Here is a 25,205-nt window from a genome sequence, read left to right on the forward strand (position 1 = left end):
CACTTAGGATCTATTTGGTTTACAGTTGGAATCGCAATCAAAATCGAAATCCTTCAGTAATCTGAATCAGAATGGTATTTCCATGTGGTTTCCATGTAGTCTCTTTGATTCAGATAGGACTCAGAATGGGAATTGGGATCAGCTGGAATAAGATTTCATTTCACCGTAAATGGGAATGGGATTCTGATTCCGCCAACCAAACAATTCCATTCAGACTCCACTTTCATATCCTTAATCCCACAAATCAAAGAGGCCCTTAAATAATAGATTTTTGAGATTTTCATTTTTTATGAGAAGTTTAAATAAATCAATAGTTAATGATGACTTAAATGTTATTGTCATTTTTCATGTGATGCATGAGATTTATTGAAGAAAAGTGAAACAATCAAAACTTATAATTAATCTTTATTTTAACAATTTGCTATGAAAAAAATTTAGTAATTTAATAATTTTGGATTAGTTATATCAATAATTTAAAAATAATAATAATAAAGTATTGCTAATTACTTGATACAATAATTATTATTTTTCCATATTATCTATTAATGTTCCATTTTTTTTAATTCATTTTATCAATGATTAAATGTTACAATTTTTGTAAGTATTATTTAAATATTTGATATAAATATATAAAATATTAAATGTTCCAAATTGAGACTTGATGAACTTTGGGTTTGAATTGGTCAATCAGCACATGTTAAAATTTGATATAAATATATCTTTATATGTATGTATGTGTGCATATATATATGGTTTAGAGCTGTTTATGGGCCGTCCTTGGGCTTAGTTTTTGCTAAAATATGATTGAGCCTAACTGGAAGCACTATAAAATCTATATGGGTCTACCTAGAATCCCGCCTTTAAATTGTTCCAGTATGGCTTACAAGGAAGAAGTATACATATATATGCATACAAATATGTACTAGCAAGTTGCAATCAGGTTGGTTCAGTTTAAATAAAGGCTAGACCCAAAAAATAAAAAGCCCAAATCTATTTCAAGAACAAAAAATCCAAGCCCACCACACATAAAATTACAGGTCGGATGGATCTGATCTCCAGTTGGGCCCGCCTAAGTTGCACGCTGAGCTTTATGGGAGAAAACTTTATTCCTTTGGCCGGCCACATGGACTTCCATACAACATGTGTAGTGTGTAAACTAGATGCACCAAATTCTGCCAAAAAGTTAGCCACTGAATTAGAGGCCCTAAGGAAAGTAAGAAACCAAACAATGATCGATAGAAGAAATCACAACCACCCAACAGGTGGCTTACTAAAATTTGAGAATCTCCCTCTAAAATGACATGTGAGAAGTGTAGATCGATCCTTAGCAAAGAGAGAACCAGCAAAGAAGGCATATGCCTAAGCTCAGCTCCGCAACAAGAAAAGAAAGCCAAGGCAATAAGACATCTCGTTTTTGGTAAAAAAGCAAATTTGGACTAACAAAAGGGAGGTTTGGTATTTATTCGAAAACTCAGTCAAGGGAGGTTTATGTATTTATCCCAAAAGAAGGGTTCTCTTCGTTTCTTTTCAAGGCAACTCTTCCTTTCCATTTTTTGGAAAAGAGGGAGATAGGGAGGCAACTTTTTAATTTGTAGGATTTCTTTCTTCAATAAACATAATAAAAAAAAAACTCGGAGAGTTACATGATTCGTGACAAGGGAGAGTGCTACACAGATCTTTCTGCATATAGTTGATCCCTGAACTAAAATATTTGGAACATTGTGTTGTTCTGTTTCTCAACCCACAACCCACAAAAGAAGGGCTGTTAACTCTCCTTTTAACAGAAAAAAAGAAGAAGAATGGCTGCGCAACTCATCTTAGGCGTTGTTGCTCAGGAAACCTTGAGCAGGGTGATTTCCCATGCTGTCCAAGGGATTAATCTCACAAGGAATTTCATGACAGAGATTGAAGATCGATCTGAAAAGCAAATTGGAAATGATTCAAGACGTCATGGGGGACGCCCAGAATCACGAAGCAGAGAAGCAGTCGGTCAGAGAGTGGTTGAAGAATTGAAGCTCAAGAATGTAGCCTATGATGCGGAGGATGTGTTGGATGAGCTCGCAGCAGAAGCTCAACTACGCAAAATGAGGAAGAAGCTAGAAGAGAAACAAGGTACGCAACTTCTTTTCGTCGTCCAATCCGGTGGTAGTTAACTGTAAGATGGCCCATAGAATTAAAAGCATCAATGCATCCTTGGACCATCTTCGACAAGACGTGGTGCTCCGTTGCCTTGAAAAGTAGTTGGGTGGGAAGAAATTCTTACTGGTAGTTGATGACGTGTGGAATGACAAGCGGAGTGAGTGGGATATCTTGAAAGATTATTTGTTAAATATCCAAGCAGCGAAGGGATGCAAAATTAAGGTGACTACGCGCAAAGATGAGGTTGCAAAAATAATGGGCACGCTTCCCATGCTTTCTTACTAGTAGTTCATGCAAGTTACCTTTGCTATTGGGGGTCGGAGCTCTAATTCTCTGTTGCAGCCATTATTTTCCACGGATGAGCTGGTGAGCGTAGGTAACCGTTGCAGAGTACGGTTCTGTTAAACAAGGGACATCTTTTAGGGTTGGCAGGCACGACGCCGCATGGCAAGAGACGTGGGCGCAGTCTCCAAATTTGGCAAGTATGGTTGTCAAGTAGGAGATCTTCCTGTGATATGCCGAGCTGCTTTGCCCCAAGCTACCTTTATCGAGCTACCCTGTGCCGAGGTGCTTCTACCCGAGGTGGCCTACTTGAGTTTGGACAGGGGGAGAGTTTATTCTTAGGAGGCTGCTGAGCTCAACCCGAAGTGCCTTCAGCTCGGGAGATTCCTGTCTTGGGAGAATCTTAGCTCGGGACGCTTCCTACCTGGAAGAGTCTTAGCTCAAGGTAATCGAACTGTCATCTTGTAGCGAGCTGCCACGCTGGATTTTGGCGGACTGGTCGTGCTGAGTTGTCACTTATGTTGAATAACGTCCACGTGTCCTCTTATGAAGAGGTCGGGCCAAATCACCCTCTATCGATTATTATCAAAAGAAGATTGCTGGTCCATATTAAAAAATAGAGCGTTTGCAGTGGGAGGAGCACTAGAAACACCAAGATTGGTTGAAATAGGAAAAGAAATAGTAGAGAAATGTAAATGCTTACCTTTAGCCGCAAAAGCTCTTGGAGGCTTGATTTGTAACCAAAGAAAGAAGAAGAGGAATGGGTGTCTGTCCAAAACAGCGCCTCTGATTCTCTGCCACAGTCGTTATTTTTCAGGACTGAGCTGGTGAGCGTAGGTAACCGTTGTAGAGTACGACCCTGCTAGACAAGGGACACCTCTCAGGGTTATTAGGCACGACGCTGCCTGGCAAGAGACGTGGGCGCAGTCTCCAGATTTGGCAGGTATGGTTGTCAAGCAGGAGATCTTCCTGTGATATGCCGAGCTGCTTTGCCCCAAGCTACCTTGTACCGAGCTACCTTGTGCCGAGGTGCTTCTACCCGAGGTGGCCTACTTGAGTTTGGACAGGGGGAGAGTTTATTCTTAGGAGGCTGTTGAGCTCAACCCAAAGTGCCTTCAGCTCGGGAGATTCCCATCATGGGAGAATCTTAGCTCAAGGTGCTTCCTATCTGGAAGAGTCTTAGCTCAAGGTAATCGAAGTGTCATCTTGTAGCGAGCTGCCACGCTGGATTTTGGCGGACTAGTCGTGCTGAGTTGTCACTTATGTTGAATAACGTCCACATGTCCTCTTATGAAGAGGTCAGGCCAAATCACCCCTATCAATCATTATCAAAAGAAGATTGCTGGTCCATATTAAAAAACAGAGCATTTGCAGCAGGAGGAGCACCAGAAACACCAAGATTGGTTGAAATAGTAAAAGAAATAGTAGAGAAATGTAAAGGCTTACCTTTAGCCGCAAAAGCTCTTGGAGGCTTGATTTGTACTCAAAGAAAGAAGAAGAGGAATGGGTGTCTGTCCAAAATAGTGCCTCTGATTCTCTGCCACAGCCGTTATTTTCTAGGGTTGAGCTAGTGAGCGTAGGTAACCATTGTAGAGTACGGCCCTACTAGACAAGGGACACCTCTCAGGGTTGGCAGGCACGACGTCGCCTCGCAAGAGAAGTGGGTGCAGTCTCTAGATTTGGCAGGTATGGTTGTCAAGCAAGAGATCTTCCTATGATATGTCAAGCTGCTTTTCCCCAAGCCACCTTGTACCGAGCTACCCTGTGCCGAGGTGCTTCTACCCGAGGTGGCCTACTTGAGTTTGGACAGGGGGAGAGTTTATTCTTAGGAGGCTGCGGAGCTCAACCCGAAGTGCCTTCAGCTCGAGAGATTCCTGTCTTTGGAGAATCTTAGCTCGGGGCGTTTCCTACCTGGAAGAGTCTTAGCTCAAGGTAATCGAAGTGTCATCTTGTAGCGAGCTGCCACGCTGGATTTTGGTGGACTGGTCGTGCTGAGTTGTCACTTATGTTGAATAACGTCCACGTGTCCTCTTATGAAGAGGTCGAGCCAAATCGCCCTCTATCAATTATTATCAAAAGAAGATTGCTGGTCTATATTAAAAAATAGAGCGTTTGCAGCAGGAGGAGCACCAGAAATACCGAGATTGGTTGAAATAGAAAAAGAAATAGTAGATAAATGTAAAGGCTTACCTTTAGCCGCAAAAGCTCTTGGAGGCTTGATTTGTACTCAAAGAAAGAAGAAGAGGAATGGGTGTCTGTCCAAAACCACGCCTCTGATTCTTTGCCACAACCGTTATTTTCCAGGGCTGAGCTGGTGAGCGTAGGTAACCGTTGCAGAGTACGGCCCTACCAGACAAGGAACACCTCTCAGGGTTGGTAGGCACGACACCGCCTGGGAAGAGACGTGGGCGCAGTCTCTAGATTTGGTAGGTATGGTTGTCAAGTAGGAGATCTTCCTGTGATATGCCGAGCTGCTCTGCCCCAAGCTACCTTGTACCGAGCTACCCTGTGTCGAGGTGCTTCTACCCGAGGTGGCCTACTTGAGTTTGGACAGGAGGAGAGTTTATTAGGAGGCTGCTGAGCTCAACCCGAAGTGCCTTCAGCTCGGGAGATTCCTGTCTTGGGAGAATCTTAGCTCGGGGCGCTTCCTACCTGGAAGAGTCTTAGCTCAGGGTAATCGAAGTGTCATCTTGTAGCGAGCTGCCATGCTGGATTTTGGCATACTGGTCGTGCTAAGTTGTCACTTATGTTGAATAACGTCCACGTGTCCTCTTATGAAGAGGTCGGGCCAAATCACCCTCTATCAATTATTATCAAAAGAAGATTACTGGTCCATATTAAAAAACAGAGCATTTGCAACAGGAGGAGCACCAGAAACACCAAGATTGGTTGAAATAGGAAAAGAAATAGTAGAGAAATGTAAAGGCTTACCTTTAGCCGCAAAAGATCTTGGAGGCTTGATTTGCACCCAAAGAAAGAAGAAGAGGAATGGGTGTCTGTCCAAAACAGCGCCTCTGATTCTCTATCGCAGCCGTTCTTTTCCAGGGCTGAGCTGGTGAGCATAGCTAACCGTTGGCAGGCACCTCTCAGGGTTGGTAGGCACGACGTCGTCTGGCAAGAGACGTAGGTGCAGTCGCCAGATTTGGCAGGTATGGTTGTTAAGCAGGAGATCTTCCTGTGATATGCCAAGTTGCTCTTCCCCAAGCTACCTTGTATCGAGCTACCCTGTGCCGAGGTGCTTCTACCCGAGGTGGCCTACTTGAGTTTGGACAGGGGGAAAGTTTATTCTTATGAGGCTGCTGAGCTCAACCCGAAGTGCCTTCAGCTCGGGAGATTCCCGTCTTGGGAGAATCTTAGCTCGGGGTGCTTCCTACCTGGAAGAGTCTTAGCTCAGGGTAATCAAAGTGTCATCTTGTAGCGAGCTACCACGCTGGATTTTGGCGTACTGGTCGTGCTGAGTTGTCACTTATGTTGAATAACGTCCACGTGTCCTCTTATGAAGTGGTCGGGCCAAATCACCCTCTATCGATTATTATCAAAAGAAGATTGCTGGTCCATATTAAAAAATAGAGCGTTTGCAGTGGGAGGAGCACTAGAAACACCAAGATTGGTTGAAATAGGAAAAGAAATAGTAGAGAAATGTAAAGGCTTACCTTTAGCCGCAAAAGATCTTGGAAGCTTGATTTGTACCCAAAGAAAGAAGAAGAGGAATGGGTATCTGTCCAAAACAGTGAAATCTGGGATTTACCTGAATCTGAATCATATGGAATCTTACCTGCTTTACGACTAACCCATGACCATTTGCCTTCACATGTAAAACAATGCTTCACGTACTGTTTTTTGTATCCTAAGGGTTATAGGATGGATAGAGAATGGCTTATTCAAGAATGGATGGCATAGGGATTCATTAAACCTCAAGGGTTCACATCCAAAGAAATAATGGTGGATATTGGCAATGACCATTTCAAAAACTTGCTGTGGAACTCTTTCTTTTAGGATGTAAAAATGAACGAATATGGAGAGATAGAAGTGGTGAAGATGCATGATCTCGTGCGCTATCTTGCACAACATGTTTCTAAGGCTGAATGCTTAAAGGGCTTCTGAATTTGATAAGGCTGAGGGTACTACTACTACTATTACTTGTGGTACGTACAAACAGTGAGGCTCACAAATTGCTCGAAGTTTAAAGGGCTTCATAAAGAGATGAGGAAACTTATTTACTTGAGGCCTCTTGATATCTCCGAATGCGATAACTTGCAAAATATGCCAACCTAATGGAGACCTCGCGACCTACCTTCGACAACCTATGGAGACCCAACTGTGCGATCTCATACATAACTAGGGCAATTCGGTAGAGCAACTAGAAACATCTTGTCCAGGGCCAGCTTATAGTACCTCATCGTTACCAGTCCAAGGGACCTCGGTGTGAGGAGAGACTTGCGAGACATGCTCGTCGACTTCTTCCTTAAGTATGTTATTGTTTACGAATTCTTCGGTATCACCACGCTCGACCGTTATAATCGTTTTGTTGTATCATCCGCATCAGAGTTGATTGAACAGACCCTATCCCTCTCATTCGAACATGGTGGATGCAGTTTTTCGGGAATTTCAGACACGTTACATGAAGCTCTCGGTTTTTTATGCCTATAAAAGTCTCATTTCTAACCTTAGAATGTATGCATAATTTAGTTCTCGCAGCTCTCTAGCTCTCTCACTTTTAACTCTTTCAAAAATCTTCAATTCATTAACTTAAGCATTGGAGTGCCCATTCCGGATAAAGTAGATAGGACACTCTGACACAATCTCTTTGCATCCTGGGTAAACATCCAAATCACCTTCCAACTCGACACTATTCAACTAGGCATTTAATTCACCTTTCAAATAGGAATTGTCTAACTCAACATCTAAATCACCTACCAATAGGGAGCTGCCAGATCGTGCATCATCAAGATTGTCCATTGAAACAACTTCCTTTCTTATGAGAGTGAGATAAATAATACAACTAAAAGACCGAGCTTGTTATCACACCCAAATCCATGAGCGATAAAGATTAGTCTCATCAAACCCGGTGACTACAATGGCTGCCCAGGTTGAGGTGGGTCAGTTGAAAGAGTGGAGAGAGCAGGTTGGAAGAGATGAAGAAAGAAGGAATGATTCTTTTTGCGGTGTACTCAGGTGGAGATACTGTCTCACCGGTTAGTAGAATGTTTTCTGACGCATTATGGGTGGAATTTCACATTGAAGAGTTTTAGGAGAGAATGGCAAAAAAAGATAGAGGAAGTTTATAGGGTATTTTGATAATTTGTCTTAATGTCAAAGTTTAGGGAATCTTTATCACAAAAAAAAATATAGTTTTTGTCATACTCCACATAGTACAGGGGCGCAGTATAATTTACCCAAAATAATATCATTTGATCTTTATTAGAATTCAGTTTGAAAACGGTCCTGTAAGAAAAAGAAGGGTAAATTAGGGTAGATTACAAAGATCTCCTGCATTATGGGGTCTGTGACAAAGATCCCCCTATACCATACCGTGAGACAAAGATTCCTTCGGTTGAAGTCCGTCGTTACTAATTATTCCGAGAAAATCACTATTCATCTTCCCCCGGTTGTGGTTTTGAAACTTTGGACATCTTAAATGCTTCTGCAGAGGCCTTCTGGTGGGGACCAGAAATGACTTCTCCGGCGTGGTCCCGGCTAAGGTCGGTTCCCTCAAACGTCTCCTCCGGCTTGACCTCTTCGACAATAATCTGCGAGGTCCCATTCCTACGGAGATTCACAACTTAACTCGTCTCCTTACGATTAGACTCAGGGAGCTAAACTTATCTAATAACAAGTTGTAAGGGTAGGTGCCATCCGGACTGGTGAAGAAATTCGGATTGCGAAGTGTTGTGGGAAACATTGGGCTCTACGGTATGAGCCCATTACCGGTCTGCTCGTTCACAGGTTCCCCTCCCACGGCTGCGTCGGCTCAGACCGTGGTACCGTCCAACCCTAGCTCCTTGCCTGCTACGACTATTACAGGTCCGACGGGGAAGGGAGAATCCCGAAAGGGACTCAGCACCAGTGCCATACGGGTGAGAAGAAGATTTATGCCAACAATGGAGGTGGCGGTGGGGGAGACGGCAATGGAACGACGGCCACAGACCGGAGCAAGCTTGTTTTCTTTGATAGAAGGAAGCAATTTGAGCTGGAGGACCTGCTTCGGGCATCGGCAGAGATGCTGGGAAAAGGAAGTCTTGGGACGGTCTACAAAGCGATATTGGAAGATGGGTGCACGGTGACGGTGAAGAGGCTCAAGGACGCAACCCATGTGCGAGGAAAGAGTTCGAACCTTACATCGATTTGATCGGGAATCTCCAGCATCCGAACCTGGTTCATCTCAGGGCTTATTATTACACCAAGGAGGAGAATTTACTTGTCTACGATTACCTCTCCCATATAAGCTTCCATTCTCTTCTCCATGGTAATAGCTAATTAATCATGACTCGTAGAGATTTGATTTTAAAAAAAATTTAAAAATAGGTTAACTTTTTAAAAATAATATCAAGAAACATTGATCTTCTTCTTCTTGCCATTTATTTATAAAAGCCGCCGCCCGCCACCACCATCCGTTGTCGCCAGCCGCTACCTTCGCCCACCTTCGCCTCCGCCTCCGGAAATATCGCCGGAGGTGGCCGGAGGCAGAAGTGGTGGCGGCGGCGCTGGTGGTTTCTCTGTCCAGTGCCGCCACTTCCACCTCTACATTTGGCAACGTTGTCGGAGGTGGGTGGAGACAGAGGTGGCAGCGGCGCTGGTGATTTCTCTGTCCAACGCCGCCACCTCTGCCCACTCCACCTCCGCCTCTAACAATATTGTCGGAGATGGGTGAAGACAGAGGTGACGGTGGCGGCACTCGTGAACAAATGGCAAGAAGAAGATGAACGATATTTTTGCTTTGCCCGTTGATATTATTTTAAAAAAGTTAACTTATTTTTTAATTTTTTTAAATATATTATTTTTATTGAAATTAAACCCAAAGTTGTCCTTATATGCTATTACCCCTTAATTTTTTGTTAATTTGAATCAGCGAATCGAGGACCGGGGAGGATTCCTTTGGATTGGACAACGAGGATTAGTTTGGTGCTGGGAGCTGCTCGTGGGCTTGCACGGATTCACGAGGAGTACAGTGGATCAAAGATTCCACACGGGAATGTGAAGTCGTCGAACGTACTTTTTAACAAGAATGGTGTAGCATGCATCTCCGATTTTGGGTTGGCCCTGCTTTTGAGCTCAGTTCATGCCACGACGAGATTGGGAGGGTATAGAGCGCCAGAGCAAATCGAAACCAAGAAGCAGTCACAGAAGGCAGACATCTATAGCTTTGGGGTTCTACTTCTGGAGGTGTTGATAGGGAGGCTCCGCTACAGTATCTTGCCTCAAGTCCGCATGGTGAATAGAGTGTTGATCTTCCTAAGTGGGTAAGATAGGTGGTGAGGGAGGAGTGGACGGTGGAAGTGTTCGACCCGGAGCTTCTGAGGTACAAGAACATAGAAGAAGAGATGGTGGCGATGTTAAATGTGGGTTGACTTGTGTGGTGGAGCAGGGGGAGAAGAGGCCTACGATTACGATGTCAGAGGTGGCATAGATGGTCGAGGAGATACGGGTGGAGCAATTCCCACCAGGCGAGAATTGTTTTTTGTAAAAACAAACTTGCAGGTGGTTTGGGTCAAGCATCCAAAGTTTTTTAATATATGAAATGGGGAAGAAGAAAAGGGAGGAGAGAAAGGAGAAGGGCAAGAAGGGAGATCGGGAGAGAGAGAGGGAGATAGGGAGGACTTTGGAAGTCCACCGCCGTTACAACGGTTACTGCCACTGCTGTTTGTGTATCATTAGGTTGGGTGTTTTTCTCCGAATAGTTGTTACAAGGGTAAGGGTAGTATTGGGATGAAAAGATATTATAACACAAAAGGCTAACGGAAGGGGGAATTTGTTTCACGGTCATAATACGGGGGGGTATTTGTCGCAAAACAAAGAATAGGGGGTCTTTGTCATAGAAGTACCGGGGGGTCTTTGTAATTTACCCTAAAAAATGTTTGGAAATGGTCATACTCCTCTCGAGTTCACATCTCCACTCCACAACGCCCCACAACATATCCCTGTTGTGTATTGGAAGCATCTCTTAATGATGACATCATCATTGATGGTACTATCATCGAGAGATGTTTCCCATACATACCATGGATATGCTGTTGGACGTTGTGGGGCGGCCCCTTGTGGGGCCGAGATGTGAACTCCCTACCGAGTACAATACTAAAAAAAACATCTACATCTTGTTTTGAAGAATTGGGATCTGTTTTTCACACAATGAGTAAAGTATCGATATCAGGTATCATATCGGATAGCTCAGATACAAATATGGATACAGATATGCCTGGGAAACGCATGGATACGAACAAAGATATAGAAATCCTTGGATACACTAGTGAAATGCATACAAATCACATAAAAACATTAATCATACTAAACCAAAAGCCGAATTATCTATGAATAAGATATAAACACATGAAAAATACATACTTCAATAGGTTTCTATGAAGATAAATATTACAATAAACAATACCGGGACTCTATAACATTCAAACATTGTATAATAATTATCGCTCTTTCAATTTTATAATTATAATTATAATTAATTTTTGGGAATATTTATTAATTTAGTATTTTATTTAAATAACAACTATTTTTTAAATAATAAATATGTTTTCATTTTTAACATATAATGTTTTTATTTTACACATAATTGTAAAATAAAACAAATAAATCATTTAAGGTAGATAAAATAAAGGGATTTTTGGATTGCACTCCACCTCAGAATTTCGATTTGAACTGTAGACCTACAACAATTCAAAATTTAAAACAAGTCGACCTATAACACACCCATATCCGCCATTGAATTGCATTAATTCCGAGCTAGCACCTACCCCAACTATACGGAGGAGCTAAGATTTCTAAGGGTGGTCTGAATGGTAAAAACCCCTAAAATAAATTATATTTAATTTTTAGTTTTTTATTATTTTTTTGGGAAAACTAAATCTTAAGTTATTCGTTTCAGTTTTTATAATTATAATTTTCTGCTTTCCATTAATTTTGTTGAGAAAATTTATTTATTTAGTATTTTATATAATGACTATTTTTTCAAATAATAACTATGTTTTCATTTTTAACATATAATTATGTGTAAAATAAAATATATAAATAATCTAAGGTAGATGAAATATATTATTTTTAGTTTTTATTATTTTTTGGAAAAATTAAATCTCAAATTATTTATTTTAGTTTTCATAAAACTATTTTTGAACTTGTATTAAAGATGGAAAACAATAAAAAAAAATACTTAATTTATAATTTCGTCAAACTAGACATGGATACACCTCCATATTGGTGCGTATCGGACCATATCCACCGATACAGTGTGATACGGCTTGATACAGAGGCATATCATACCAATACACAACTTGTAGGATATGTATCCAGTCATAACGTATCCTACAACCATGATCGTGGATACGGATAGGATACACCCCATACTGGGAGTATCATATTGATACCTTAATCCTTGATCTCACACCGACCTCACATGCACATCTTAATATGTATTAGAAACATCTCCCATAAATAATAACGTGTATATATGAAAATATGTTTTAATTGAAAGGATGAGAGATCCATCATATGAATAGCCGAACCTTACAGATAGGTAGGGCGAAATTTCAAAAATTTCTCTCTCCCATATGGGAATCACATTCTCTGTTTTAGAAAATTTGCATTTTCAAGGATCAATCTTGAACTAAGAACAGAACCAGATCTGAAACCAAAAAGTAGGAGAGGGAGGTACTTGATATGAAGAAACAATATCTCCCATGAAGGTGTTCACACCTAAGGAAAACTCTAAAGACTACTCCCACTGAAGATGACAACGTAGAGTGGAGCAAAATCAGCATGTTCTTCACAAGAACTGAGTCCTTCAGCAAGAGTTCGACGGAGGGAATGTGTGCACGACTTCAGATAAGTTTTTTTTTCAAAAAATTGATATCAAAAACACTTCTTGATCGCTCCTACAGTGGAGATCAAATTGGCAATGGCAATAGTAGAAGGGAGTAAGAGCAGAAGATGGCGCAGTCTTACTGTAGTTGTCTTCTCTCTTTCTGTGATCTGAGATCTATTGTGATGAGATGAATGGAGGTTCGCCCTCTTCCTCCTTTTATAGCCTTAAAGAGAGCTCCTAATCTCATTAAGAGTTTCCTAATCCAAATCTGTATTTGGATCAACACTTCTCTTTAAGAGATAAGGATAAACCCTTATCTTATCTGCAGATTAGATCAACCCTCCTAATCTTATTAGGAGTTTCCAAATCCAAATCTATATTTTGATCTGGACTCTCTGAGTGGATAGGGATAACTCCCTATCGTATCTGCTGATACAAATCACAGATCCGCCCCTTCTTTAATTAATCAAATTAGACCAGTTTGAATTGGGTTTTAGGCCCATTAAGTCATGTGCTCACTAACCTTCCAAACTGCTACCTAGTTGGGTTTCCTTGTATGGCGCGAGACCCAAACATTGATCTACACATCAACCACATGGGTTCAGCCTAGCCTCTATTACAAGGCCTGGCCGAATTCACTCTTATGGGCAGTAAACCCCTGAGCCCATCACCATGGGCTCTTAACAGGCCTAACACTTACACTAGGTGATCCCTGGGCCAAGCCACCTTATAAAAACCCAGGGACTGTGGGCAGATGCAAGATTAGCCCATCAGGTATTACACTAAATGATTTTACACTTAACCTCTCAACCCATAATGATCAAACACTGCCCGACAAGAGATGACCTCTCCCTCGGCTGCAAGGAACAATGCTGCACTCTCTACTCACAATATATATATATATATATATATATTTGTAAAAAACAAACTTCAACGATTGAAATCAGTTGCCGACAGCTTTGGTTTCCATCAGAGAGAGTGCATCCTCGATCATTACATTTGTCCGACAAAGGAACTGATCCTGTCACTATGATCACCACTTAGATGAATTTTCGGATTGTCCCAACATACCTAGGTTTTGACCCCCTCTAAGGATCTCACTGATTGGCATATCAAAGACAGCCCAATCTGACACGTAGTGCAGTATCATAATCGAGTCTAGGGGTTAGGTGTAACATTCTGGTTTTGCCCACTAATCACCAAGGTCCAGGACAATACTGGAATTCTGGTCCGATTCAGGGTTTCAAGTAAACCTACACTGCATGTACCTCAGGTCTCACCTTGGCAGCTGAGACAGCTACTTCAACCAACTTGGCGGCACATCAGTGTCAACCTTATCAGGATAAATCTCCCCAGATCTATCCAACGGCTGTGAATATTCTAAACTAACACGAGTCTCATATATGTCCAGTTTAAGGGTATTACACAAAAACACAACATAATAACATGAATCAAATATGTAATTTATTCATTTATATTAAATGTCATAAATTACATAATTTTGATTGGAGCTAAGGACATACACTGTCTAACATTAATAATTAATAATTCAAAATTGATGCTAAATTATGCTATTCACCACTTGTTCCCATATATATCTCATAACAGTTGCGCATTGGGAATATCTCCATTGAAATGTTACATGGTGGATAGCAGATGGGGTTTCTAGTTCCACCATACAGTTGGGATAGGTGCGGGTTCTGAATTGATGCCAAATTCACAGGCGGTTACGGGTGTTATTGGTGGAGGTATTTATATATTTAATTAGACCCCTTTAAATGGAAGAAACGAACAACTTAACCCACTCATGTGTGAAAGATTGGTCTTTGTGGCTTAAGAATAAAATTAGAATTTGACAAGTAAAGAGTTGGTGAATCATTGAAAAGAATCTGCGGGTTGGTGGTGGTGGGGTTTATTAGTATTCATCTTTTGGATTTAGTCAATCCACTTGATCATCCCTGACTTTTTAATTGATGATGATGATCGTGGATGATCTCTTTTATTCCGATACCTCGACGGATGAGGTATCCGCGTCAACAGCTGCAGATCAAGATCTCTTTGTATTTAGTTTATCGTGGAAGAATATTGGAATTATAGTCATTTTACACCCCAGAAGAATCACAACTTTGCAGATCTTCTCTACTCCCACCTCTCGGAAGAAGAAGAAGAAGAAGAAGAAGAAGAATGGCGGAGGCAGTTATCATCGGTGATATTGCTCAAGAAATCTTGAGCAGGATGATTTCCCTTGCTGTCCAAGGGATTAATCTCACAAGAAATTTCAAGACAGAGCTTGAAGATCTGATAAGCAAATTGGAAATGATTCAATACGTCATGGAGGACGCCCAGAATCACGAAGCAGAGAAGGATGTATCGGTTAGAGAGTGGTTTAAGAAGCTCAAGAATGTGGCCTATTATGCGGAGAATGTGTTGGATGAGTTCGCAACAGAAGCTCAGCTACGCAAAATGAGGAAGAAGAAGAGAAACAAGGTATGCAAGTTCTTTTCGTCCTCCAATCCGATTGTAGTTAACTGTAAGATGGCTCATAGGATTAAAAGCATCAATGCATCCTTCGACAATCTTCGAAAGCAAGCTAATATGATCCAACTTGTACGCACACCTAACACCAGGGTCAGGGGGGCTGTAGAAAGTAGTCAAATAATGCACCGAATCACCCATTCTAAAGTAAATGAGTTAGTAAGTCGTGGGAAGAGGAGCTGAAAAAAGGAAGATAGTAAACATTTTAATTAACGATCAGAACCAGAAAGCTGCTACTTCAGTGCTACCCATAGTAGGAATGGGTGGTCTCGGAAAGACCACCCTCGCTCAATTGGCCTTCAATGATAAATCGATAGAGGCACATTTTGATAAACGGATGTGGGTTTGTGTGACTGAAAACTTCAGTATTCACAAGATTTTAAAAGAAATCCTGGAGATCCTTGGAGAAAGGGACGCCTTAACAAATCTGGACGTGATGCTCCGTTGCCTTGAAGAGCAGTTGGGTGGGAAGAAATTCTTACTCGTACTTGACGACTGCTTCTTCTAGGGTTTGCGAAAGGAACCTCTTGAACTCGGGATCGAGGTCACGTTCCAAAGCTTCATTTTTGGGAGCAAAAAGGTGATGTTATACTTCCCGACTGCTTCTTCTAGGGTTTGCGAAAGGAGAGCTTTCTCGACCAGTTCGAAGAGTTCAGTGTAATGTGAGTCGAGGAGGGCCACTAGGCCGGAATGAGAGTCGATTTGGCCGGAGTTAGATGGGGAAGACTACTTTACACCCAAATTTTCTGACAATGTAGTGCCACTTGCAGCAAAAAAGAGAAGGAACAACAAGTAGAACAACATAGACACACCATAGATCTCAGAATCCAGGCAATCAAAGAGGGGTGAAAATTTGACACAAAAAACCAGAGAGGCTTTTTTGCCTCTTGCAGCAAAAAAGAGAAGGAACCAGTTTCAGAGATGTGAAAATTTGACACAAAAACCAGAGAGGCTTGGATCTCGGATGCTTGTTTTTGCTCCTTTCGTTTTCTTGTCCAAGTCAAATGGGCATTTTCGACCTGCAAATGGTACTTTGGGTATTACGTAATATTAAATGAAACAGGTGAAATCACACGTAAACAAAGACTTAGGAGGTAGTCACAGTCACTTTTCAAACAGTAAGGATATAATTAATGAATTAACTAAACCATAAGAATAGTTTTAAAAAATTTACCCTTTTTTATTTGATTCGATGGAAGTTTCATTACAAAAATATTCATCTTTTGGTAATTCCAATTGCCAACACCTTATTTTTTAAAAGAAAAAAAAAAATCATCTTTTTCATCATATATGCTGAGTTGTCCAAATCTAATGATCATGGATGACGATGATGACAAGTTTAATTTCCAACTGAGTGAGTGAGTGACCCGAGTATTGGGATGAGATAAGTGTGCACGGTTGAAGAGAGAAATTTTGTTTGTTGACGAAAGAAAGAAGAACAATGGCTGGAGAAATTATCATCAGTGTTGTTGCCAAAGAAATCCTGAGAAGGGTAATATCTCTCGCTGGGCCAGGGATTCATGTCACGAGGGCTTTCAAGAGAAAGCTTCAGAATCTGGAAAGCAACTTGCAAATGATTCAAGCCGTGGTAGAAGACACCGAGAATCGCCAAGTAAAGAATCCGGCGGTCAGAGTGGTTAATCAGGCTCAAGGATGTAGCTTATCGTGCCGAGGAATATTTTATCATTAATTTATGAATATTTTATTAATATATCATTATATTATTATTAACTTAATAAAATTTTTATTATTACATTTGATTAATGATTTATTATTTTCTTATTAGCCTATTAATACTCTATTATTTTTGTTTATTATTTTAAAATTAATTTATTATTATTTAATAAATAATATATTTTTTATTTTATGAATATTATACTAATATTTTATTATTACTATTTTAATATACTCTTATTTTCTTATTATTATTTTATTTTATTTTTACTTTAATAATAATTTAATATTTTATTATTAATTTAGTTATATTGTATTAATATTTTATTTATACTTTATTATTATTATATTTAATAATTAATATCTTTATTTGTTATTATTAATTTATTCATATTTTATTGTTTTGTTATTAATATATTATTCACTTTTTGTTTTATTATCTTATTATTAATTTGATAATATTTTATTATTTTATTAATATTAGGATTTGGGGGGATTTTTATCATGAGTTCTTTAATGCTTGATAGACTCTGGAATGGGAATCCCATTCCCACAAGATTGAGAATTGAAATACCATTCCTGCCAAACAAACAGTAGGAACCAAGATGTGCCATTCCAATTCCGATTCGAGACACCTATTCCCGTAAACCAAATGGACCCTAAGTTTTTTTGGGTGTCGTGTCTCTTTGTGTCATACTCAAACTCGAATATTATATATTATTAATAAAATGAGCTAAAATGACTTTGATATCAATTTCATATATCACAAATAAAATGAATTACAGATAATTTAGAGCCTTGAAGCAATATGAATCTTTAGTAAACAACAATCAACCAACATTAATTATATATACGATATCAAATTATAAGTAGATATTTAAATATTATAGGATTCAAACCAACTTATGGTGTCTCAATCGCTAGGATTTCTAACTTATTCTAGCAAACTGCCACCAGGGTTGGGGGTTAAAGGAATGGAGAATGAGCAACTTACGTTGTGTAAAAGATATTATTGGATTCAATCATAACACCACTTATAAACAAATCGAATTGCAACCACTCTTAACTGGGGCAGACTGGAATTTGAACAAATAGATACATTTGCAGCTCCTAGTTGCCCCATTTAAGATCAACTCCAAATGACAAAAACATATCTATCATGTGATGATGCTTTTCATCATAAAAATTAAAAAATTAAAAGAAAAAAAAACAGTTGAGACTCGTCCTCGTTATTATTTTTTTTTCTGATATATTTTTTCACCTATGTATTTTCACGTGTGCCAAAGAAGGAAATTTTAAGTATATTGAGTGCACATTATTTTCCTCGATTCTGTTCCTTAGAAAATGTTCTCAATTTCGCATTTGACACCTAAGAACAAGTCTTACACAAGGTTAAATTATAATACCAAAAGAACTTGTAACCAATCAACCTATATCATAAAAGCGGTAAACATGGCGCACATTCATATAGAATAAATAGTTTTTAACATGTTTTTAGATGGAAGTTTTACCCTAATTATGACCATAAAATAATTTTTAATCTTTTGGGGAATAATAATTTTTTCCCCAATGATAAAACTGTCTCGAAAACAAGGTATAAGATAATGAAAAGATGGTCATAGCACAGTAGGAACCCTCGGATTGTTCCTACCGTATAGCTGTTATTGTTCCTACCCAACATAAAACCATGATTCCTTCAGCATTTTTTTTTCATGGAGTATTAAAACAGCTTACCACAATTATTTATCATCTTCCTCAATCAGTGCCATGAAACTCTGAGACAGGGAGGAGAAGCAGACAAGGAGGTTGAAAATGGAGTGTGATTGAAGGTCCACTCCCTTGCAGTGTGGCCACATGATCGTGTCTCCTCTCATCACCTTTTATTTATTTATTTATTCCGTTCTATACAGAGGATTGAGGATTGATTTGGGCACATTCCATTTGTTGATGAAAAGTATGTTCTTTTATCATTATTTATGATGTTTCCGAAGTATGTGCCCAGATTAATCCTAATGGGTCACTTGGCCCACCCTAACCCTCTTGTCCTGACCCTAATGGGTCACTTGGCCCATATGACCCACTGCCAGATTGGTGGGTATGGGTGGGTTTTGAAGTGGAAGGGTTGGATGGGTTAAAAGGGTCAGGGCCAAGGTTGCCAACCCTGTAGATCCATCTTAAAATCCTCTGATAAGAGATACGAAAATGTCTAAAATATCCATATAATTATTATTGAAGCCGGTCTTTATAGAAAAGGAAGTACAAACTTCATGAACAACAAGAAAAATAAAAGAGATTAAAGTTGAGCGATTGATACGAAGAATAAATTTGAAAAATAAATCAATTTCAAAAATGTGATTAAGAAGTTTTGGGAATATGATTGATATGAAAAAAAATTAAAAAAAATAAACATTTATTCAAAAATAAATGCATGAAAATCTTAGATATTTTCATGTCTCTTATGACATGATTCTAGTTCATACTTGCAACCTGTAATAGAAACTTCAGGGAGGTTTTAATAATTTACCAAAATCTCATTTGCATAAGAAAAGTCTTCCGCCCATAACCCAAATTCATCCTTCAAAAATTTTTGGACTACACATGACTATCGGGATTTTTTTAGGCTATTTGGGGTCTGATATTTTTAGGCCAATGTCAAATCATCAACCAGACAACCACTTTTTTTTTCAAACCCTTATCGGCAAGGCGTCTCTATTTCTAGCTTTTTCGCATATGACATACTTTTTGCCAAAGAAAAAGAACCAAGAGAGTTGCATAAACTTGCTTACTATAGTCTTTAGGGTTTTCTCTTTGGTTCAGTTACTCTGACCAGGGATGAGATGATGAGATATCCATGTCCATGTCTGCATGTCTCTCTGTATATCGTTGATCCCTGAAGTAAAAGATTGGAACATAGTGTTTTTTAACACTCCATAAAAGAACTGCCCTTGTTCACGGAAGAAGGAAGAGTGGCTGGGGAAGTTATCATCGGCGCTGTTGTTCAGGAAATCTTGAACAGGGTAATTTCCCTTGCTGCGGGATTCATCTCAAGAAGAAGTTAAAAGCAGAGCTTGAAAACCTGGAAAGCACATTGAAAATGATTCAAGACGTGATAGAGGATGCCCGGAGTCGTGAAGTAAAGGAGCAGGGGGCCAGAGAGTGGTTGAATAAACTCAAGGATGTAGCTTATGATGCGGAGGATGTACTGGATGAGTTTGCAACCGAAACTCAAATACGCAAAATGACGAAGAAGAAGAGAGAAAAGGTACGCAAGTTCTTTTCTTCCTCCAATCCAATTGTAGTTTACAGTAAGATGGCCCATAGAATTAAAAGCATCAATGCATCGTTTGACAAACTTCAAAAGCAAGCCAATATGATCCAACTTGCACGCACAGTAGCTAACACCAGGGGCAGGGGGGCTGCAGACAGTAGTCAAATAATGCACCGAGTCACCCATTCTAAAGTAAATGAGCTAGAAGTCGTGGGAAGAGACACTGACAAAGAGAAGATAGTAAACATTTTAATTAACGACCAGAACGAGAAAGCTGCTATTTCAGTGCTACCCATAGTAGGAATGGGTGGTCTAGGAAAGACCACCCTCGCTCAATTGGCCTTCAATGATAAATCGGTGAAGGCACATTTTGATAAACGCATGTGGGTTTGTGTGACTGAAAACTTCAATATTCACAAGATTTTAAAAGAAATCCTGGAGAACCTTGGAGAAAGGGACGCCTTAACAAATCTAGATGTGATGATCCATTGCCTTGAAGAACAGTTGGGTGGGAAGAAATTCTTACTGGTGCTTGAAGACGTGTGGAATGAAGAAAAGAGTAAGTGGGATATCTTAAAAGTTTATTTGTTAACAATGCAAACGGCGAAGGGGAGCAAAAGTATTGATAATGGGCACGCTTCCTATGCATCATTAAGAATTATTATCGGAAAAAGATTCCTGGTCCATATTCAAAAAACAGAGCGTTTGCAGAAGGAGGAGCACCAGAGACACCAAGATTGGTTGAAATAGGAAAGGAAATAGTAAAGAAATGTGATGGCTTACCGTTAGCCGCAAAGGCTCTTGGAGGGTTGATGTACTCAAAGAAAGAAGAAGAGGAGTGGGTTGTGTCCAAAACAGTGAAATCTGGGATTTACCTGAATCTGAATCATATGGAATCTTACCTGCTTTAAGGCTGAGCTATGACCATTTGCCACCACATTTAAAACAATGCTTCACATATTGTTCCCTGGATGCTAAGGGTCAAACGATGGACAAAGAACGGCTTATTCAAGAATGGATGGCACATGGAATCATCCAGCAGCAAGTTCAAGGGTCGACCTCTGGCTCTGGAGAAGAAATGGAGGATATCGGAAATGACTATTTCAATAACTTGTGGAACTCTTTCTTTCAAGATGTAGAGATAAACGAGTATGGAGACATAGAAACGGTGAAGATGCATGATCTTGTGTATGATCTTGCACATGTTTCCAAGGCCGAATGCGTAATATCTACGGAGAAGGATGAGGATTTAGATAGAGTCCAAGGCCGCAGCACTCCTATTACTTGTGATCTTGATGTTCGACATATGTCAGTGCATCATCAAATGTTAAAAAGAATATTATTGGAGGCCGCCTCATCATCATCATCACCATCGCCAACATATGATCAGTTGCACAAATTGCGCACATGCCTTGTGTTCTTCACTGATGGATATCTTGACGATGTTAATGACTTCCTTGAAGACTTTTGTCGCATTGAGACGGTATTTTTCAAGTGCAAGTGCTTACGTGTGTTAGATTTGTCAGGCATCTGGCTTAGGCCTCATTTCCCAGCGTCAATCAGCAATTTTAAATTACTAAGGTTCTTGGACCTTTCAGAGAGCGAAATTGAAACATTACCCGAGTCTATTACCAGTCTCTGTAATTTGCAGAAACTAAGGCTCAAAAATTGCAGGAGGCTTAAAGAGCTTCCTAAAGAAATGAGAAAGCTTATTAACTTGAGGCATCTTGATTTATTAAATTGTATTAACTTGCAACAAATGCCAGTCGAGATGGGGAGATTACGCTGCCTTCAAACGTTAAGTAGGTTTGTAGTGGGTCAGGGCGCTGGACATGGCATTACAGAGTTACAACACCTAATAAACCTAAGGGGTTGCTTAACAATTGCCAATCTCGAGAATGTGAGCAGTGTAAGAGAAGGCAAGAAGGCGAATATAAAGGACAAGCAAAATATCCAAATATTGGATTTGGTATGGAGTAGCTGGTATATTAATTTGGATACCAACACCATCGATGATGATGATAATGATGATCATGATGTACTACTGGAAGGGCTGCAGCCGCACCCAAATTTGAAGGGGTTGAGAATTGCTAACTTTAAGGGCACTAAATTTCCTTTGTGGATTGTAGAGATCCATTCCTTCCTCCCCAATTTGGTCCAAATATATCCAATAAGATGCAGGAGATTGGAAAATGTTCCCATGCTTGGCTATCTACCGTTGCTTATAAGTCTTCACATAGAGGGAATGGATTTCAAGTGTATCCAGTTTTATGGAGTAGTCAACAACAGTAATTGTAGCAATGCAGTTGTAGGCCGTGGTGGTGGTGATCATGAAGCAACAACCGTAACATTGTTTCCATCGTTGGAACGCTTGTGGCTGAAAGACATGCTTAATTTAGTAGAGTGGAAGGAAGCTTCACCTTCTTGCTCTTCTAATTACATTTTCCTTTGCCTCGAGCATTTCATCATCCAGAATTGCCCTAAGTTGACAGTGACACCAAATTGTCTGCTCCCTTTTCTCAAGGGATTGGTGATTGAATCAAGCAATGCCTTATTGCTAAAGCAAGGAGGATCCTTTGTAGCCAATCTCAGGTCTCTTGTTTCCCTTGGTATAATCAAGTGTGAAGAGCTTAAGGTTCTACCGGAATGGCTATTACAGAACAACAAAAATACCCTCCGCGAGTTGCAAATTACCCACTGTCCCAAGCTTGAACCTATTCCCATGGAAAGACTACAAGTCCTCTTCACATCTCTCCAATGGTTGAACATAACCGGTTGCCCGTTGATTCCAGATGTTTCATGCTTGGATGACTTTCAGAAATTATTAGGACCAGAAAGAAAATAATACAACAAATTGAACTAGTGTTTACAAGAGGGGATTCCGCCGGTTCTTCACATTAATTCATAACAGCACTGCTTGATTGTGGGATGCTCATTTTCTTGAGGAAAGAACCAGCAGGCAGAACGATCGTCAAGGATCGATAGCTCCTTCCATTTCAGATGCACCAAAGTGTTCATTAATTTGAGACATTCTTTGGTGATTTCCTGACATTATAACATCAATTCGTCATCATCAGATTAGATGCATTTAAGGCTTCTACGCTCCACGGAGATCCATCAGGTTAATTTGTCATATCCTCTCCTCAGCAATTTCATATGCATGTGGCTGGGTTTTGTTTGTTTGTATGTTTGTAAACGACTACCAAATGTCTTTCTTTCTGTGTCTTGTTAGTTCTAGTTTGGGTGTATAGTCAATCTACTCCTCTATGTGCTGTTGTGTTGTTTTCGTTTTGTTGTTGGTATGTTTCTGGTTTTAGTCTGTACGTTGTACTCTCTTTGCTTTGGGTGTTTTGTGTTGTCTTTTTCAGTGTTGGTTTTAATGATTCATTTGCTTATAAAAACAAGGGATTATAGTTGATAAGGGCAACTTTTGGGCCCTAATATCAATAAAAGTAATACTTTTAATAAAATTTTAAAAATAGGGCAAAAATATTGTTCATCTTCTTCCTCTTATAATCCATTCTGTAAACTTCGGCAATGCCTCCGCCTACCTCCGCCGTCTCCGCCCACCTCCATGTCCACCTCCAGCAATGTTGCCGGCTCAACCAGCTTAGATGGTGTTAGTGTTAGAGTAGACGTCAATGCACACGGTGCTACCATTTGCAGGCTTAGATGAAATGTGCATTTTCAAGTCCGATATCACATCCCATCTTGAACTTGAGTCACTGCAGATGATCCCAAGCTTGGCTGCCTCTCCCAATTCATCAGCTTGTATATACAAGTTTGTGCCCTTAAGCGATAAAGTTTTCTCGGGTGTGTAGCTCCAAGCTTTAGATTCAGGAACCTAGCTTTAATGGCTCGATCAGAGATTTTCTCAGCACACAAAGGCCAGTTGATGGACAGAATATTACTTTGTCTGGCCTCACCTCTGAAGAAAGACATGGACTTGCATTAATTTTACAATATTCAAATTAAAAGGTTAAATGTAAACAAAACAGATCAAACATACATATACCTTGGAAGGGAGATTGGAGTGCAGAGATCCGTTGAATGAAGGTTGAATTACGGGTGTTATTTCAGTCCCAACTCAAAACCCCATAAGTCTCATCCATCCCCACCACCCCCTGTCTCAAGTAGTAACTCCCAACCAGTGTCCACAGCGCCCAATCCCAATCGAATTGGGCTGCAACACCAAGAAAGCAATTAAAGAACCTATTGTCATTTACGATGGTGCCTCTCTGATCCACACCAAACTCACTGATGAAAAGTGGTCAACCTCGGTCCAACAAAAATCCTCCTTTTCTCATCAAGTTATTCACAACAGTCGCACAAACTTGGTTTGGATTGCCCGACTCCCACGCCTTGCCGTCAGAGAATGCATACCAGTGAAGCTCAAACGCTAATTTCCTAGAAAATGTTAAGTTCAGCGATCGCTTGGCCAGGTGACGGCAGCAGAGGCAGAGGTGGGCGGAGGTGACAGCGTTGGGCAGAGGCAAAGGTGAAGGTGGGCAGAGGAAGTGGCGGGCGGTGGCACTGATGAATGGATTGCAAGAGGAAGAATATGAACATTAATTTTATCCATAATTGATATTATTTTTAAAAGTTAACATATTTTTGAAATTTTATTAAGAGTATTACTTTTATTGATATTAGGGCCCAAAAGTTGCCCTTATCAGCTAAAATCCCTAAAAAAAAATGAGTGCCAAATATCAAATAAACGTCCTTGTGGACAAGGTGGGCATTATTGGTTGTGTGGTTGAGTGATGGGACAAAATATTATGAGCCAGACTGTTGTGCCTATTTTTCTTTCGTTCTTTTCTATTTTTTGGTTCTTGGAAAATTAGATTATGATTTGTTTCCAGATGTAGTGTTGATTTTCTTTGTTTTCAAATTCTATCAAAAGCAGCCTAACATTACTTGGGATTTTAACCAATCAACCCCTCGTTTCCAGAAATAAGTTAGACATGAAGTGATGAAAATGATTCTCAAAATGTATTCTGATATGGGAAGAGCTTTAACCAATCAATCAACCCCTTGTGAATTTTGATAAATGCCACTTGATTGGTTACAACTTTTATGATATTAGGTGATTGGTAATAAGGGTCTACTTAGTTCGCAGATAGGACCAAAAATGGAATTGGAATCGAAATTCCTTGAAATCAAAATCAGAATCATCTATTCCTAATTCTTGTTTGGTTAATCAAGAATTAGATTCTGATTCCAATTGTTGTTGTTTGGTTCATTGGGACTTGGAATTGGAATCAACTAAAAATTTTTAAT

General features: G+C 39.9%; 2 pseudogenes across 2 annotated transcripts; both read left to right on the forward strand.

The window, feature by feature from the left end:
* The first annotated feature begins 1,799 nt into the window (after window positions 1–1,799).
* LOC148854763 (leucine-rich repeat receptor-like protein kinase PXC1) lies at window positions 1,800–10,624 on the forward strand (annotated as a pseudogene). Its single transcript, XR_016112977.1, has 5 exons — window positions 1,800–2,112; window positions 7,017–7,095; window positions 8,072–8,123; window positions 8,420–8,887; window positions 9,491–10,624. The product of XR_016112977.1 is annotated as a leucine-rich repeat receptor-like protein kinase PXC1 (transcript).
* An 8,434-nt stretch (window positions 10,625–19,058) lies between these two features.
* Window positions 19,059–23,292, forward strand: LOC148854764 (disease resistance protein RGA2-like; annotated as a pseudogene). The gene has a single exon (XR_016112271.1). The product of XR_016112271.1 is annotated as a disease resistance protein RGA2-like (transcript).
* The last annotated feature ends 1,913 nt before the right edge of the window (window positions 23,293–25,205 follow it).

Source organism: Nelumbo lutea, chromosome 4 (assembly GCF_056320005.1).
Source record: "Nelumbo lutea isolate HS-2025 chromosome 4, American lotus-T2T, whole genome shotgun sequence".
In the NCBI taxonomy this organism is placed as follows: Eukaryota; Viridiplantae; Streptophyta; class Magnoliopsida; order Proteales; family Nelumbonaceae; genus Nelumbo; species Nelumbo lutea.